This window comes from Pongo pygmaeus, chromosome Y (assembly GCF_028885625.2).
Source record: "Pongo pygmaeus isolate AG05252 chromosome Y, NHGRI_mPonPyg2-v2.0_pri, whole genome shotgun sequence".
Classification (NCBI taxonomy): Eukaryota; Metazoa; Chordata; class Mammalia; order Primates; family Hominidae; genus Pongo; species Pongo pygmaeus.
Window position 1 is genome coordinate 11,759,400 of NC_072397.2, and position 15,769 is coordinate 11,775,168.

The 15,769-nt window shown below is 54.6% G+C and overlaps 1 pseudogene; it reads right to left on the minus strand.

Annotated features, from left to right (window-relative positions):
- Window positions 1–1,073: 1,073 nt before the first annotated feature.
- LOC134739070 (cell division cycle protein 27 homolog) lies at window positions 1,074–2,097 on the minus strand (annotated as a pseudogene).
- Between the last annotated feature and the right edge of the window lie 13,672 nt (window positions 2,098–15,769).

Consider the following 15,769-nt stretch of genomic DNA (forward strand, 5'->3'; position numbering starts at 1 on the left):
TTTAAGAGTTTGTTCAAGACATACATTTCATAAGAAAACATCTTAGTTAGAAGTTATTGACCACTTTGTACCATCCCTAAGTATTCATAACCAAATTCAAAGCTATCTAACAAGAAAAATTAGCGAGTACCGGCACCATCCATAAGACTTTGTCTTTACACTTCATGACCACTTACCATGCATTACAATGTCTAGGACTGACTCTAATAGCATTTCAAAAACAAGCTAAGGCTTTGTCCAATTCTTCAGTGAAGACAAACTCACGCCATAATACAGTATAGGCATAAGCATCATTTGGATCCACTTCGATAGTTCTCTGGAAGAATTTAATGGCAATATCCTGTTCCCGTTGTAGACTGAAACGGTTCCCTGCAGCACACCAGGCCTCTGGCTGGCTAATTTTTATCCATGTCTGTGAAGTCTTTTGACAGAACTGAAAGAGCAGCATCTTTTGGAGGATGCCAAAGTGTTGTAGAGTAGATCTCCATGGCTTCGAATCTATAATTCTCCATCCTTCTAACCTCTGAGAATATTCTTTCAGCTTGCATGGACTCTGAAAGTTTAAAACAGGCCCTTCCAATTTGGCACAGCACCCAACCGGTATTGTAGTGGTGAGAAGGTAGATGGCTCAAAATATAGATAGCTTCTTTGCAGTGGTAAGAACACAAAGCTAAATAACCTTTCCCCCTTTCATGAAGAAGGCTCATCAAGCCTTCTGCTGCTGCTTTTTGTAGATTAAAAGCCTGAATCTGAGGTGTGATTGCGGCTCTTTTCCCTTCTGAAATGATGGAAGAGTCCAGTTTTGTCATTTCCAGGCTATCATTTATGTTAGGTTGTGGTATTCCTCCTTTATTAGTTTTACTTTTTGTTTTTCTGTTTGGGATTTTAGGTGGAAACTTCATTTTAAATTTTTTCCTATTCTCCTTGGTTGTGGAGCTGTCACTAATCAAGAGTCATGAATTTCTTCGAGGCCGTGCATTTGGGGGAGATGCCATAGTGGGGCTCAATACCTGAGGTGTTCCACTTGTTTGTGGACCAGAACTTTGTGTTTTTGCAAGAATTGGAGTTAACTTTCAGCTAATTCCCCTCTGTGAGAAAACAGACTGTGTTCCAGTTTGGCCGATTCTGGCAACAGACTTTTTTGAAGGGGCTCTGATGGATGGCACATCAATTACAGAAGGTGTCTAATACTGGTGTAGTTTTGTAAATAGGATCCATCTCCGGGACTCGAGGTTTCTACTGGCAAAATCCCAACACTTGGGGTTAATGGACTAACAGCTGCTGGTCCTCCTAATAAACTTCAACCACTGTTTGGTTTATTTTGAACCTGTTTAGATAATATGGAAATTCCCATTCCCAGTGGGACATTATCAGGTGAAATTACAGCTGAATCCATAGAAGACACTGGGGAATCTGTATTCAAGGAGTACTTTGAATTGGAAGATTCTAAACTCCATCTGTTTAATTCAATGGTGTCCTGGGGTGTTTCCATAAGAAAGGTCTCAGGCTGTCTGTGACATAAGCTAGGACGAGGTACTTGTGTGGTGCAACACTTGGACAGACAGTTGCTAAAGTTCTGTAAAGATGTGAATTTAAGTGTTTGGTCAGGATCTTGCTTTTCACCTATTTCACATAATGATTCAAAGGGATACCAGAGGAAAGGATTTAAACTAAGGCCCTGTTGGTCACATTCTGATCCTTTGGCAAGCTGATCTGTCTTGCAATATGCATGTCCCGGCAATGAAAGAGTAAAGCAAGCTGAATCACGAAACTCGGTAAAAATATCATCATGGCTTTCTGCTTATGAAATACTCCACCCGATAAGATTTGTTCCCTTTCTGCAAGCTTGCTGAGATCAACACAATATTTTGCAAGCAGGTATTTGCATTGCGGTGTAGTACCTCTGTGTCCTTTCGAGAGTCTATATGCTTTATAGGCCTTTCCTGAGGGGTAAGAACAGGTCACCAGTAAAAACAAGGCTTCTTCTGAGTGTACTTCTGCATAAAGGCATTCTGCGAGGAAAACCGCATCTCAGTAAGCATAGTGGTTTAGCACTTGCCATGTAGCAGCCTGGACGGGTTCCTGCAGCACCGTCATCCTCCAGGCTCAGGCCCACTTTCTGTAGTGCCTCAGGCATCCCTGCACCCCATCGCCACCCTCCCCTTCTGCCTGAGCGGCTATGGCCCGGCCAGCCCCAGCTCATTTAAAGTCACCAGCGACCGTTCCCGGGGGATGGGGGAGGCTGAGCCAGAATGACTTCTCTATCCTGCCGACTCTGGAAAGCCCAGCCCCTTGTAATCCATTGCAAACCGAGAGTCACTTCGTGTTTGGAACACGGATCCGCTCCCAAGTTCAGTGGGGGGATGTGAGGGATGTGGCATGTAGGACAAAGGACTCTCTTCCTTCTGATTCAGTCTGCACAGTGGGGCCTAGGGCTGGAGCTCTCTCCGTGCAGACCGCTGACTCCGTCTACCTTGGGTTCCATCGGCCCCACCCTGGAACACGGGCCTTGGCAGATTCTGGCCCTTCCTGGCCCTTAAGTCACTGTCAGAAACCCCATCTCATGCTCAGATGCCTTGAATGACTGTGGCTCACACCTCTCTGGAAACATTGGAGATCTCTCCTCTATGTGCGGCCACCTGAAACCACAGGAGCTCAGGACACATGTGCTTTCAGGAGAGAATGCAGAGAGTCTCTTGCCAACTCTCTCTTGACTTGAGTTCTTCATGGGTGTGTGGTTAAGACGTAGTGAGACCAGATGTATTCACTCAAGCCAGGTGCTGGTGGCTCACGCCTGTAACTTCAACGCTTTGGGAGGCTAAGGCCATAGGATCCCTTGATGAATCTCCTAACCCTGGGGAGATTGAGGCTGCAGTGAGCAAGCCATAATGGTGTCACTGCGCTCCAGTCTGGGCGAAAGACAGAGTGGGGCCCTGTCACAGGCAGGCAGGCAGGCAACAGTTGTATTATGTTCTTCTCAGGGTAGGAAGCAAAAATAACAGAATACAGCACTTAATTTTTTTTTTCTTGGGACGGAGTTTCACTCTTGGTGCCCACGCTGGAGTGCAGTGACACCATCTCGGCTCACTGCAACCTCCACCTCCCGTGTTCAAATGATTCTCCTGCCTCAGCCTCCTGAGAGTAGCTGGGATTACAGGCATGGGCCACCACACCCGGCTGGTTTTGTATTGTTAGTACAGACGGCATTTCTCCATGTGGGTCAGGCTGGTCTCGAACTGGCGACCCCAGGTGATCTGCCCACCTCCGCCTCCGAAAGTGCTGGGATGACAGGCGTGAGCCATCGCGCCCGGCTGGCTACATTTTTTTTTCTTTTTTTTAGTTTTCAATTTAAATCTATTTATTTATTTACTATTATTTATTTATTTATTTATTCATTCACTTATTTATTTACTATTATTTATTTATTTATTTATTTTCGCGACAGACTCTCGCTCTGTTGCCCAGGCTGGAGTGCAGCCGCGCGATCTCGGCTCACTGCAAGCTCTGCCTCCCGGGTTCACGCCATTCTCCTGCCTCAGCCTCCCAAGTAGCTGGGACTACAGGCGCGCGTCACCATACGTGGCTAATTTTTTGTATTTTGAATAGAGATGGGTTTTCACTGTGGTAGCCAGGATGGTCTCGATCTCCTGACCCCGTGATCTGTCCGCCTCGGCCTCCCAAAGTGCTGGGATGACAGGCGTGAGCCACCGCACCCGGCCTATTTATCTATTTATTAACTTTGAGTCCAGGTTATGGAAGCAGTTAGTTTTTGTATTTTTTTTCAGACGAGGTCTCACCATGTTGCCAAGGCTTGGATCGAAGGATCCACCTGCCCTCGGCCTCCCAAAAGTGCGGGGATGACAGGCGCGAGCCTACCGCGCCCAGATGCCCGCCCCCCCTCGCCGCTTGTCTTCCCGATAGTTTCACGGCAGAGTGTTTGGCTGGCCTGCTTAAATTCATTCTAAATAGAAATTTGGGACGTCATCTTCTGGCCTCATGGACTGTGAACTGAGGAGTCCCCTGGTCTGTCTATCACAGGACGGTACACATAAGGAGGAGAAAAATCGTAACGTTTGAAATAAGTAATTTTGTGATACAGAAATACATGGATTCACCCAAAACACAGAAATCAGTCTTTTAGAAATTGCCTTGGTCCTGGTGTCTGTGCCAGTGATTCTTTTCGGTTTGGACCTTGACTGAGAGAATTCCCAGTCCGTCTCTCGTCTCTGGACGGAAGTTCCAGATGATCCGAAGGGTGGGGACTTAGGCTGTGTCCCCCCAGGGGCCCTGGTCGATTAGTTGTGGGGAATCGCCTGGGAGGGCGCGGTGACCCACTGTGCTGTGGGGGCCTCCATCCTTCCCCGCCCCCCCCCGCATGGGGATCCCAATTCACTCCGGGCTGACACTCTCATTGGCAGACGTCGGGCATCACCTAGCGGCCACAGTTACTCTGAAAACGGAGGCCTCACAGAGGAAGGAAGCACCAGGCCGCCTGCGCACAGCCTGGGGCAACTGTGTCTTCTCCACCGCCCCCGCCCCCACCTCCAAGTTCCTCCCTCCCTTGTTGCCTACGAAATTGCCACTTTGACGACTGGGTCTGATTGACCTTTGATCAGGCAAAAACAAACAAACAAATAAATAAATAAAATAACACAAAAATAACTAAGTAAAATAAGTCAATACAATGCATTACAATACAATACAAAATAATGCAATGGAATGCAATACAATACAATACAATACAATACCATAGGCCGGGCGCGGTGGCTCATGCCTGTCATCCCATCACTTTGGGAGGCCGAGGTGGACGCATCACTTGAAGTCGGGAGTCAGAGACAAGCCTGACCAACATGGGGAAATCCCGTCTCAATTGAAAATACAAAATTAGCCGGGTGTGGTGGCGCATGCCTATAATCCCAGCTGCTAGGAAGGCTGAGGCAGGAGAATCGCTTGAACCTGGGAAGCGGAGGTTGCGGTCAGCCGAGATCGCGCCATCGCACCCCAGTCTGAGCAACAAGAGCGAAACTCCGTCTCAGAAAAATAAAATAAAATAAATGAACATATAAATTAAAACAAATAAATAAAATAAAATAAAAATAAATACATAGGCCCTGCGCGGTGGTTCAAGCCTGTCGTCCCCAGTACTTTGGGAGGCCAAGGCCGGTGGATCACGAGGCGGTCAGACTAGCAGGGCCAGTATGGTGAAACCCCATCTCTACTCACAATACACAAAATTAGCCGGGCGCGGTGCTGTACTGTCTGTAATCCCAGCTACTCGGGAGGCCGAGCTGAGGCAGGGGAATCGCTTGAACCTGGGAGGCGGAGGTTGCAGTGAGCCGAGATCGCGCCACTGCACCCCAGCCTGGGCGACAGAGCGAGACTCCGTCTCAGAAAAATGAGAATAAAAATGAAATGAAAGGAAATAATTAAAAAGTGAGTTTCCAGGAAAAAAGAAAAAAAACTTACGGTGACATACACATACACCTCTCGCCTTTCGAGGCATCAAACACGTTAGGAATGATGCGTAATTTCTTTTTTTAACTGAATTTTATTTTATTATCAGGATTTATTTTTCGAGAGGGAGTTTCGGAGGCCAGCCCTCCCTCCGTCCAGTTCCCTGGTTGCCCAGACAACCTCAGGAGACAGATCCTGGCTGGGCCAGATTGTTCTTCTTGGTCAGTGGTTTCCTGTCTTTCTTGGTGTCTTTAACCCTCGTGGACTCTTCTGCTCGGGTTTCACAGATGGCAGCTGCACTTTAGGCCTTGTTGTTGGTGGGGACTTTCCTGATTCTCCCCAGATGTAGTGAAAGCAGGTAGATTTGCCTTGCTTTGCCTTGCCTTGTCTTTTCTTTCTTTCTTTCTCTTTCTTCTTCTTTTTTTTTTTTTTTTTTGAGACAGAGTTTCACTCTTGTTGCCCAGGCCAGAGGGCGATGGCACGATCTCGGCTCACTGCAACCTCCGACTCCCAGGTTCAAACGATTCTCCTGCCTTAGCCTCCCTAGTAGCTGGGATTACAAGTATGTGCCACCATGCCTGGCTAATTTTGTATTTTTTGTAGAGACGCGGTTTCGCCATGTTGGTCAGGATGGTCTCAGTCTCCCAACCTCAGGTGATCTGCCTACCTTGGCCTCCCAAAGTGCTGGGATGACAGGCGTGAGCCACCGCGCCCAGCCTCTCTCTCTTTCTTTCTTCTTTCTTTCTTTCTTTCTTTCTTTCTTTCTCTTTCTTTCTTTCTTCTTTCTTTCTTTCTTTCTTTCTTTTTCTTCCTTCCTTCCTTCCTTCCTTCCTTCCTTCCTTCTCTTTCTTCTTTTGCTCTTTTTCTTTCTTTCTTTTTCTTTCTCTCTCTCTCTCTTTCTCTCTTTCTCTTTCGTCTTTTTGAGACAGAGTTTCCCTCTTGTTTCCCAGGCTGGAGTGCGATGGCACGATCTTGGCTCACCGCACCCTCCACCTCCCAGTTTCAAGCGATTCTCCTGCCTCAGCCTCCTGAGTAGCTGGGATTACAGGGATGCACCTCCACGTCTGGCTGATTTTTGTATCTTTAGTAGAGAAGGGATTTCACCATGTTGTCCGGGCTGGTCTCCGACTCCCGACCTCAGGTGATGCGCCCGCCTCGGCCTCTCAAAGTGCTAGGATGACAGGCGTGAGCCACCGTGCCCTGTCTGTTTACTTAGTTGATTGTATGTTTTATTTCTTTCATTTCTATGTACTTACTTTTATTTAGAAATTTAAATATTTTTATACATTTATATATAACTATAAATGTTTACATTAAAATACAGGTAAGTATATTTACATATGACAAACATATTTGTTATATAGTATACTTCTATAAAATAAATGTGTACAAATACGCTTCTATATATTTATTAAACACAAATAAATATGTATTGCTACATAAAGGAACGATTGTAGATAAATACATTTGTGCTTATGTATAGAAAGTGTTGTATTTGTATTTATAAGTAAACGAGTATATTTATCTCCATTTTCTTTCTCTCCTTGATGTGTTTCTTCCTTCCTTTCTTCCTTTCTCTCCTTCTTTACGTTTTTCTTCCTCTCTTCTTTTCCTTCTTTCTCTCTTTCTGTTCTTTTCTCTTTCGTGCCTTATTTCTCTTTCATTCCCTGTCTTTCCTTTTTTCTTTCCTGTTTCTTTTTTCCTCTTTCCTTAATTTCTTTCCTCATTCTTTCTCTCTTTTTCGTGTTTCTTTCCTTTCCACCTGTCTTTTAAAAATGGAACGTTTAAAAAGTTTTCTTTCCGTATCTATGTTCTTTAAATGGTCTCTCTTTTCTCCATTTTCGTCCTCCCTCCCTCCCTCTCTCCCTCCCTGTTCCCTTCCCTCCCTCCTTACCTTTCACCATCTGTCTCTTTTCTCCATTCCCTCTCTCCCTCCCTCCCTCCGTCTTTCTCTCCCTCTGTCTGTCTCTGTGTGGATTCTGGAAGAGCCTACGCATTCTGCCTCTCCCTGTGTCCGCAGAGACTCGCGACCGAGTCCTTCCTTGTTTGTTCTTTCTCCTTCCCTCCGTTCCTCCGTGATGCATCTCCAAACACTCAGACGCCGCGGGTTGTCTTCTGACTCTCGCGGTCGATGCAGAGACACGTTTTGGGGAGCGTTTCTGTGGGGTTGGGGGAGAGGGGCTGCGTTTTCGGCCTGGGGAAGGGCTTCTCGACTCACGGTTTCGCTTTTGCGGTCCACTGGCCGCCCTGCCATCCCGATCGGTCTTGCTGACGTTCGCGACGGTTGTCGGCCTCCATCTGGCGGCCGCTTTTAGATCGTGCTCTTGGCTTCCGGAGCTTCGGTGGCAGCTGCCGAGGGAGGGGACCGTCCCCGCTGTGAGCTAGGCAGAGCTCCGGAAAGCCCGCTGTCGTCAGCTCGGCTGGCCCGGTGGCGCCAGAGCTGTGGCGTCTCACTTGTGAGTCAGAGTTCAAGCATGCAGGTTTATGTGGAGTAGAGGCTGTCGCTGAGCGTCTGGGCGAATAGGTCGTGGCGCTGCCTGGGCCGGTCGACCAGCGCGTTGCATCTCCCGAGGCCCGAGCCGCGACCCGCGGGGACCCACCGTGTGTGGCACGGGAGGCTGGGGATGCCTTTCCCAGCCCGGTAGCGGGCCTGCGCGCATTTTGGCTTTCTGAGGCGGCGACCGATTGGGTTTCCGAGTCCCCGTGGGGAGCCGGGGGACCGTCCTGCCCCCGTCCCACGGTTGCCGGTGAGCGGTCCCGGGGCCGGGCCGGGGTCTTTCTACTGTGATCTTTTTTAGCAAGTCTCCGTGCGGAGTCAGAGAGCTCTCCCTGAGCGCGCATGCGCCCCGAAAGATCACAGCTGGACGGCTTTCGGTCTCTCGTGTGTCCTGGTCATACGAGGGGCCGGGCGAAAATGCTTCCGTGTCTCGCTTCGGAGACAGGGGCCGGCCCCTGCGTACGGCATGGGCGGCCGGGAGGGCCTCTCTGGCCCGGCGCTGCTCCCGCGTGTGTCCTGGGGTCGGCCATAGGGCCCCGGGTGCTCCGTGTCTGGCTGCGATGATGGCGTTTTTGGGGGAAGATGTCCGTGTGTGAGTTTCTTGGGCCGTTGGCGTAGTCAGGGATTGGGCCTCCGGCCCCCCGTGGGGTATATCTTTCACTCGAAAGTGGCATTTTGGGCCAACGGCTTATTGCTGACACGCTGTTGTGTGGCGATCAGTGGCTGAAAAAGCTGGGCTTCCGTATGCGTGGGGGACGTTGGTTTGCTAGGGACCTGGTTAAAAAACGCTGCTTTTGTTTGAACCGCGTGTTGGGGCCCGTGGGTCTGCTGCTTTTTCCGGGCGTCCGAACCTTCCGGCTCCCGGTGCCGGCCCGGGTCCGGGTCTCTGACCCACCTGGGGGTTGAGGGGAAGGCGGTGAGGCCTACCTTGCTCTTGTGTACTCTCTGCTGGGCACCCGGGGTGGCCGTGACAACCCCACTTCGTTGGCGCCGTGCCGTGTGTATCAGGTGCTCTCGTCTCCACTGAGATGTCCACCATTGTTTCCCCGCAGCAGAAAATGGCTGAGGCTAATCGGGTCGCTGGTTGGCCGATCCTCGCTTCCGGGGGCTCTCCGAGATCGATGTGACATCATGCTCTCCCGAGCCGGGTCCGAGCTGCGACGGGCGAGGGGCGGACGTTTGTAGTGTATGAGACAGTTTTTCTCGCCCCACCCACGGGGGCCCCTTGTCTCTTTTCTCCCCGCCTGCTGGCGTGCGTTGGGAAGGCATGGAATGCGGAACCCAACCTGACCTCCCTGTCCCGCTTCTACTTTCTATCAGGCGCGGTGGGTCGGCGGGGTCCTCTGGTGCGGCAGGTACTCCTCCTTCTCGCCTCCCGTGGTTGACTTGTAGGCGGTCTCTCGCCGTGGTGGTGGGGGTGCTCTCTCGCCGGCCCATTGTGGTATCCTCTTGGGATTTCGCGTGAGCGTTGGTTTCGCCTGGGCCTTTTCGGTGTTCCTGGAGCGCTCCAGATTGTCCCTCAGGTCCCTGAGGCCAAGCGGTGGTGTGTCTTTCACACTCTGAGCGCCCCTTTCTTAGCTTGCTGCCATGGTGTCAGCGTGTGTGGGTCCTGGGAGAGCTTGCCGGTATGGGGTTCCAAGCGGTTGAGTGAGACGAGAAACGCGCCTCCCACGCGGGAAAAAGTGCCGCCTGCTCCGGCGAGCGCATGTCCCGTGTTTCCCTCTGGAAGGTGCGCGCCGGCCGTGTGAGAGATTGCGGTGGCCTGCGGCCGGTGATGCGTGTGCCGGCCGGCCACCGAGGGGTTACCATTCTGCTCCCGATCGGTCGTGTGTGGCTTTACTAGGAAGTGCTTCACTTAAGAAGCAAGGAGGTAGGTAGACAGGGGACCGTGGGGGTCCTTGTGGGCTTACCAGGCCCCCGCCCTGACCGTGAACGCTGTAGGTTGCCGCACACAGGTGTTTCCTCGTACCGCAGGCCCCTTTCCTTCCCCAGGCGTCCGTGAGCACTTCTGTGGGCCCGATGAAGGGCTCCTGGCGGGTTGGGAGTGTGACCCACTCTCGGTGAGAAAGCTTTCTCTAGTGATGTGAGAGGTTGTTCCTTTGGGATACCGGGTCCCCAACCTGCCGCTACTGTCTCTCTGCGTTATGGTAGTGCTGTTGTAGCCAGTCGCTTGCAGAGGATCCTCCTCCGCTACCACATCGACGGGCTTGGGGTAGAGCGGGTTCTGCCGGCCACCGCGGTGGTGGCCGAGCGTGGCTCGTTGCCTATTGTGGTCTGTGCCTACCCCTTCCGGGTCGGGTAGGATCCCGCCAGGCCGGGCCCGGCGTACTGTCGGGTTGGGACGCGGCTGCCGTGAGTGGTGGGTGTGCACGGCTTTCCGTACGGCGCGTGACCCGCCTCGGCCGTGAGTCGGCTCTACGCCCGCTCCCGTGCGGAGTTGGAAGCGGTGCTGACGACCGCATTTGCGTGGCACAGGGTTGGGCTGCATGACTCCGGGAAAGCGTCCCACGGTGGGGGTGCGCCGGTCTCTTGGAGCGGGACCGGGTCGGAGGATCGACGAGAATGACGAGCAATGGGGCCCTGGTGGTGGTGTGGCTGTGGTCGCTTTGGGGCCCTGGTGGTGGGACCTGGGGCTCCTGAGGTGGGTCTCAGCGGGTGCGGAGAGCTGTCCGGCATCCCAGGCGGGGCGCCATTGGACCAGCCTTGTGTTTGTGGCGGGGGGATCCCGTGGCCGTGTTTTTCTGGTGGCCTAGCTGTGCCTGAAGTTTTTCCTTGATCGTCTCTGGGGGCTCCTGTCCTAGTGGTTGCCGGCCTTTGCTTGTCTGTGCCGTCGATCGTCTCTCCTCCCTGAGCGGCTCGCCGGCTTTAGGTCGGTGGTGGCCCCGTCTGGGTCCTAACCTGGCAGCGCCTTGTGGGGCGCCACCGCCGTCCACCGGTTGGCTCGGTGTCCGCGTCCCCCAGTGCATGCCTTTGGGACCGTGTCGGTGGCCCCCCCGTGTGGGGCCCGTAGGGCGCGCGGAGAGGTTTTGGGGGTTGGCTTGCAGCGCGTGCGGGAGACGGAATTTTGGGATCCGTCCGCGACTGTGACAGCGGTTTGGGGAGCTGTGCGGCTCGCCGAAGGCCAAGTTGGTCGCTGCAGGTGCTGCGCGGGGGCCGCCTTCGCGCTCGGAGGCTGCCGGCGGTGAGGCCCACGTGTGTGCACTGGTGGGTCGGCTGCGCTCGAGGGGTCCCGCGGTGTCCCCTTCCCCCCTGGCCGCTTTTGTCACGCATTCCCTTCGTTTCGGCCTCGCTTTGGGGGTGTCTCGTCTTCCCGTACGCGCTTTCGAATCGGGTTGGTGTGCCTCCGGGTGTGCCTCGCTTCCTGGGCCTGCTGCGGCCCTTCCCCAAGGCGCCAGTCCCGGGCGTGGGCGCCGGGGAGAGCCTGTCCTCCCCGCGTGGCGTTGCCTTGTTCGGCGCGCGCGTACGCCTGAGCGTGGCCCGGTAGTCCCTCCCGAACAGGCGTTGGTGTGATGTGTGGCGTGGGTCGACCTGCACCTCGCCGTCCCTCGCCCCTTTCCCCGGGTCGGGGGGTGGGGCCCAGTCTGGGGCCTCGGCCCTAGTCGGGGTCTCTCTTCCCGGGAGGCGGCGGGCACGTCCGCCGGCTACGGGCTCCCTCCCTTGGCCGTCGTGTGGCATGTGCCACCCCTGCACCCGTGCCCGCCAGTGGGGCTCGGAGCCAGGCTTCAGCCAGGCCCGGGCTCTCAACCGGTGCGCGGGAGCTGCGGCCGCGTGGCGCGACTGTCCTTGGGCCGGGCATGGCGGTCCGCCTCCCGCTCGCCGCCCCGGGGGGGCAGGTGGAGCGCTGTCCACGCCGCGCGTGCGTGGCCACCGGTCCCTCGCAGCTGCCGGGCACGGGTCGGGTAGTACTCCTCTCGTGTGAAAGGTCCGTGGGTGTGTGTGGTGTGAGCCCGTTGGGGGGCGGCTGTCGTGTCGCGTGTGGTTAGGTGGGGCGACTGGTTCGCCAAACCCCACCCTGCCCAACCGTGTTGCCCCGCACCCGCTTGCTCCATCCTTCCCATGACCCCCGGCCCCACGCCCGGCTGCAGACCGTCCACCCTCTTTTCCGGGGTGCTGGGCCCATTCTCCTAAGGCCTTGGCCTCGTCGTCGGGTCCTCGCCGGACTCTACCGTACCTGGTTGATCTTGCCGGTAGCATATGCTTGTTGCAAACATTAAGCCATGCGTGTCTAAGTACACATGGCCGGTACAGATAAACTGTGAATGGCTCATTAAAACAGTTATGGTTCCTTTGGTCGGTGGCTCCTACTTGGACCTGACGTAATTCTACAGCTAATATATGCTGATGGGCACTGACCCCCTTTGTTGGGGGGGGTGCATGCATTTATCAGATCAAAAGCAACCCGGTTAGCCCCTCTCGGGCGCCGTCGGCTTTGGTGACTGTAGATAACCTCGAGCAGATCGCACGCCCTTTGGGGTTGTGAAGATCCATTTGAACGGCCGCCTTATCAGCTTTTGATGGTAGTCGCCATGCCTATCATGGTGACCATGGGTGATGGGGAATCAGGGTTTGATTCTGCAGAGGGAGCCTGAGAAATTGCTAACACATCCAAGAATGGCAGCAGGTGTGCAAATTACCCACTCCCGCCCCAGGGAGGTAGTGATAAAAAATATTACAGGACTCTTGTGAGACCATGTAATTGGAATGAGTCCACTTCAAATCCTTTAACGAGAATCCCTTGGAGGGCAAGTCCGGTTGGTGCCAGCAGCTGTGGTAATTCCAGCTCCAATAGCGTGTATTAAAGTTGCTGCACTTAAAAAGCTCCTAGTTGGATCTTGGGAGTGGGTGGTCTGCCCTGAGGTGACTAGTCATTGCCTGTCCCCGCCCCTTGCCTTGTTGTGACCAATTGTTGCTCTTAGCTGAGTGTCCTGTGGAGCCTGAAGTGTTTACTGTGAGAAAATTAGAGTGTTCAAAGCAGGCCTTGGGCCTCCTGGATACTTCAGCTAGGAATAATGGAATTAGGACCATGGTTCTATTTTGTTGGTTTTTGAAACTGAGGCGATGATTAAGAGGGAGGGCTGGGTGCATTGCACTGCTAGAGGTGAAATTCTTGAAGGGGCACAAGACATACCAGAGCGTGCCAAGAACGTTTTCATTAATCAAGAACGAAAGTTGGAAGTTTGAAAGATGATCAGGTACTGTCATAGTTCCGAACATAAATGATGCCAGCTGGCAATGTGGGGGTGTTCCCATGACCCGCCAGGCAGCTTCTGAGAAACCAAAGTCTTTGGGTTCCAGGGGGAGTATGGTTGCAAAGCTGAAACTTGAACTGATGGAAGGGCACCACCAGGAGTGGAGCCTGTGGCTTAATTTGGTTCAACACGGGAAACCTCACCTGGCCGAGACATGGAGAGGATTGACTGATAGCTTTCGCAATTCCGTGGGTGGTGGTGCATGGCTGTTCTTGGTGGAGTGATTTGTCTAATTCCAATAATAAACGAGACTCTGGCCTGCTAACTAGTTACGTGACCCCTGAGTGGTAGGTGTCCTCCAACTTAGAGGTACAAGTGGTGTTCAGCCACCTGAGATTGAGCAATAACAGGTCTGTGATGCCCTTAGATGTCTGGGGCTGCACGTGTGCTACACTGACTGGCTCAGCGTGTGCCTACCTTATGCTTGCAGGCATAGGTAACCCATTTAACCTCATTTGTGATGGGATCAGGGATTGCTATTATTCCCCATGAATGAGGAATTGCCAGTAAGTGTGGGTCATAAGCTTGCGTTAAGTCCCTGCCCTTTGTATGCACCGCCCGGTGCTACTACAGATTGGATGGTGTAGTGAGGCCCTTGGATTGGCCCTCCTGGGGTCAGGTCAGCCCACGGCCCTGGCAGAGCCCTGAGAAGACGGTTGAACTTTCATTAACGGAGTGAAGAGCCAGGCTGTGGTGGTGCCGTGGTGTCCTGCCTTGTTGGCCAAATGTGTTCCCTATGTGGTGTGTGTGTGGACGGGGCCTGTGCCTTGTGTGCGCTTGTCAACCAGCCGTGAGAGCCAGAGAACGTTGAGAGGGAGAGGAGAGAGATTGTGTGTGTGCTTGTTGTGGTGTGGGCTGGATGGCTGGCTGGCCTGGTGGGGAGTGGTCCCTGGGTGCAGCCCTGATGTGTGTCAGTGGGTGTGGGGGTGGTTCTTGGTGGTGTCATGGTGGTGTTGGGGGTCTTGGTGCACCTCCCTGCTGGTCCTATTGTCTGGCCCCGCTCTGCTGGCTCCTGTTGGGGCCGGCCAGGTTCCCGTTGCTGCAGCCATCGCCTCTGCTGTGCCATGCCACTGGGCCTGGCCCACTCGCTCTCACTGGCCTTCCTGCTAGGGCATCTTGAGGGTTGGGGGCTGGATGCTGTTCCCCCCTCCTTGTCCATCCCTGGCTGTTCAGGTACCTAGTGCATTCTGGCATGGAGGTTTAAAGACCCTTTGGGGGATTTGCCTGTACACCCATGGGTTGGGGGTGGTGGGCCCATGGGGCCCGGCCCCTCCCCCACCTCCACTGTGGACTCCGCCGACGCTGCAGTCGTGGTGGATGTTGGGTGGGGGCTTTACCCGGTGGCTGTTGTGCCGTTGTATGCTTGCCATGGGGGTGGGAACTTGTGGGGTGGTGTCTGTGCTTGCTCCCGTGTGGGCGGTGCGTGCCTCCCTGTGGTGTGAAACCTGTCCACTCTCTGGAGTCTGGTCACGTTTGGTGTCTGGCTGGCTGGCCTGAGGCAAACCCCTCCGGGGGGACGTGCAGCACCAGGAGGGCTTCTCAGTGGTGGGCGCACCCTTGCCCAATTGAGGTTGTATGACTGTTAGTGGTGGATCACTTGGCTCGTGCATCGATGAATGCAGGTAGCTGCTAGAATTAATGTGAATTGCAGGACACGTTGATCCATCCACCCTTGAACGCAGCTAGCTGCAAGAATTGATGTGAATTGTAGGACACATTGAGCATTACGCAGTTGCGGCACCGGGTTCCTACCAGGGCTGTGCCTAAGCGTTGCTTGCCGATGAATCGCCGCTGGGGGTGTCTCTGGGGTCCTTGGGGTGTGTGGCCATCCCCCGAAGTGCAGATGCGGTGTTGTGTACCCCTTTCCCGCTGTGCGTGTCCCTTCCCCTTCCTACTGTGGGCGCTGTGTGGTCACGCGTCGGGTGGTGGGGGGAGGGGGGTGCCCCAGCCGGGAGATGGAGAGAAGAGGGGAGAGAGCTGGCTGGGGCCGAGTTCCCGTGGCTGCCACCGCGGTCCAGGTTCCTCCCTTGGGGGCCCCCTTGGGCTGCACGCGGCTTGGGGTTCGGGGTTTGCTGGCCCCAGCGGGGTGGAAGGTCCCGTGCTGCTGTTCGTCAATGGACGTCTTTGGCGTTGGGGGCTGTTGCGTGTGGGGGGAGGAAGGCGGGTCCGGTGGGGGGGGAGCTTGTCCTGGTCGCTGTGGTTTGCCGCTCGCCCTTGGTGGTGGCCTGGCGTCCGGCTGACCGCCGCTCCCGCTCCCCTCCCCGCCGCCCCTCCTTCCAGGATTGTCCTCGCCCGCCCGCCCGGCTCGCTTTGCGGCGCGTCTGTGGCGAGAACCACGCCCTGCGACCCGCCCAGCTGCCCTTGTGGCTGCGGTCCCGGGGTTCGCGTGCCGCTGTCGGTGATCCACAGGACGACCCGGTGTCGCCCACTGTCGCGCGCCCGCCTCTGGCTGGCGGCCGTGGCGCAGTGCCAGGGCCCCGTCCCGCAGTGCCAGGGCCCCGTCCCGAGCTTCCGTGTCGGGGTGGGGTGATGCCGCCGCCGTGTCTTTGGATCTGTCCCCCCACCTCCG